The 2,196-nt window shown below is 34.6% G+C and overlaps 1 non-coding gene across 1 annotated transcript; it reads left to right on the forward strand.

Annotated features, from left to right (window-relative positions):
* Window positions 1-435: 435 nt before the first annotated feature.
* On the forward strand, window positions 436-542 carry LOC145128065 (small nucleolar RNA R71). Its single transcript, XR_013716667.1, has one exon. It is a non-coding gene; the product is annotated as a small nucleolar RNA R71 (small nucleolar RNA).
* The last annotated feature ends 1,654 nt before the right edge of the window (window positions 543-2,196 follow it).

Below are 2,196 nucleotides of genomic sequence, written 5' to 3' on the forward strand. Positions count from 1 at the left end.
TGGCTCCAAAGTCATTCTTGTTGGGTTTCTTCCAATTTTCATCGTATCTATCTCTATTAGAATAGCATGCTCGAACTCTCTGATTCCCATCCTCACCAAGGTCACGATCCTTTTGTAAAGTGAGGATTGCCACAACTGTCACATCCAACCCGAATTGTGTGGATGGATTTATTCATCATAGTCATCCTCATGTCCATTGATTCTAATTTTTTCAAAACCGCCACCATGTTTTCATTGCCTCTATCAAAATTTCCTCTTCCTCTTGTAACCTCTTCTCGTGGGGTATGATATTCGTGCAGATGATTTGCAAATTCTTCGATCAACTCCTTAATAGTAGTCGGATGTTTGTTTGTCATTGGTCCTTGACAGTTAAGGAGTTGTCTTGTTGTAACGTTCACCCCATCGTAGAATATGACCACTTCTTGTTGCACATTCAGATCGTATTGGGGGAAATTCCTAAGCATGCCTTTATACTTATCCCATGCTTTAAATAAGGAGTCACCATCGTTTTGTTGGAAATTTGATATCTTCTTCTTGAGATTAGATATTTTTGATGGTAGAATAAACTGTCCGATGAAAGCTTCACGTAGATTCGTCCAAGTAGTATTTGCTCCAGGTGCAAGGGATTTTATCCAAATTTTTGCATCTCCCGTGAAGGTTAGGAGCATTCTGAGCAAAACTGTCACACCCCCAAACCGGAACAGCGGAAACGTTTGGGGGTGGATGACGTCATATGTAGTATCATAACAATTGCATCATAGTAATCATAGTAAACACAATTATTACATTGAATACATATATAAAAAGTATTTACATCAGTTTGATTCTTGTTTTTATACATCAAAAGTATAATCAAAAGAAAAAGATGTGACTCTATACGCTCCGTCTTCTCAAAACTCCAGAAGGTACCTGTCTACTGATATCCTGAGAATACAAGTAGTTTTGAAAGAGTATCAGCATAAAGCTGGTGAGTTCATAAGCGATGTTTTTGTAATGAAAACCTTTTAATGACTCTGTAAAAATGTTCATATGTTTCCAAGAAAATCCAATATTTTCTCTAACAAAAGTGTGATAATATCAGTTCTATCTATGACTACTTAGTTCATGCTAGCCATGTATAAACCAATATCGAACAGACAGTTGACTATGTGGATCTGCCCTAATGGCCCGGGTGCCTAAACTAAGTAATTATAGAATTAACTATGAATGTTTGTTACTGTATTCGGTTGTAGTATAGGAAAAACATTAGTTTGTATGCCTGGTTATTACCAATCGTAATATGTGTGTATTCTGATACAAAAACCTTTGTATAGTATGTTCTTGTTTGAAAACCCTGACTAAGACCAATATGTATAGTACGTTCTGTTTGAAAACCCTGACTACCACTAGTATGTATAGTAGTTTCATTACTTAAAATAAAACTAATGAAGAATGAAATCCTGTAAAAAAATGGTTAATTTATACAATTATGAGTCGTATAACCATGATTGATATGACCTAGTGACCTTTACGACGTTCTTCAAGTGTCGGTTAAATGACATTTGTCACCCCAGGCATGCCTGCCTAACTGTAGCTAGCAGTTCAGGTGTGGGATTGTTAGTCCCGAATAGATTTATTCACAAATCTCACGCTCTCCCTCCAGAAGACTCTGGTTATACTATGATAAGATTTAATTTAGTACACCTAAGGGTACAGTTTTGAAGTAGAGTCTCACAATTCTGTATAGTCTAGTTTACGTGTAATTCTGTATTGTTCTCTTGTATTTGAATCCATTGTATACTGTATAAGGTAATAATTCTACTTAAATAATTATTAAATGTTGTACTCTTTTAGTAATGTATAACATAAACTAAATATGTCTTAGTTTATATATTTACCCATGTATGTGATATGAATCGGTAAAAGCTGTGTAATGAATTCCCCAAACTATACCCATTATAGTTTGCTTGAAATGTTATGTACTTGGTTTGTGAATTGTTCTGAAAATAATGCAATTAGGTTTCCAAGATAAAAGTGTCCCTTATGCTCAACATAGTACAAAAGGGATAAAATATCTAAATATTTTATAAAACGTGGAAATCGTTTGGCTGTATCAATTGCATAAGTTTTAAACTTGTTAAAATCATTTGTGTTTGGCTAGTATTCCCCCCTGAAAACATTAAAAATCATAAAAGCGTAAGGGTATGAACTCATAGT

The sequence above is a fragment of the Lactuca virosa genome, chromosome 7, assembly GCF_052849685.1.
Source record: "Lactuca virosa cultivar CGN04683 chromosome 7, Lactuca_virosa_CGN04683_v6, whole genome shotgun sequence".
In the NCBI taxonomy this organism is placed as follows: domain Eukaryota; kingdom Viridiplantae; phylum Streptophyta; class Magnoliopsida; order Asterales; family Asteraceae; genus Lactuca; species Lactuca virosa.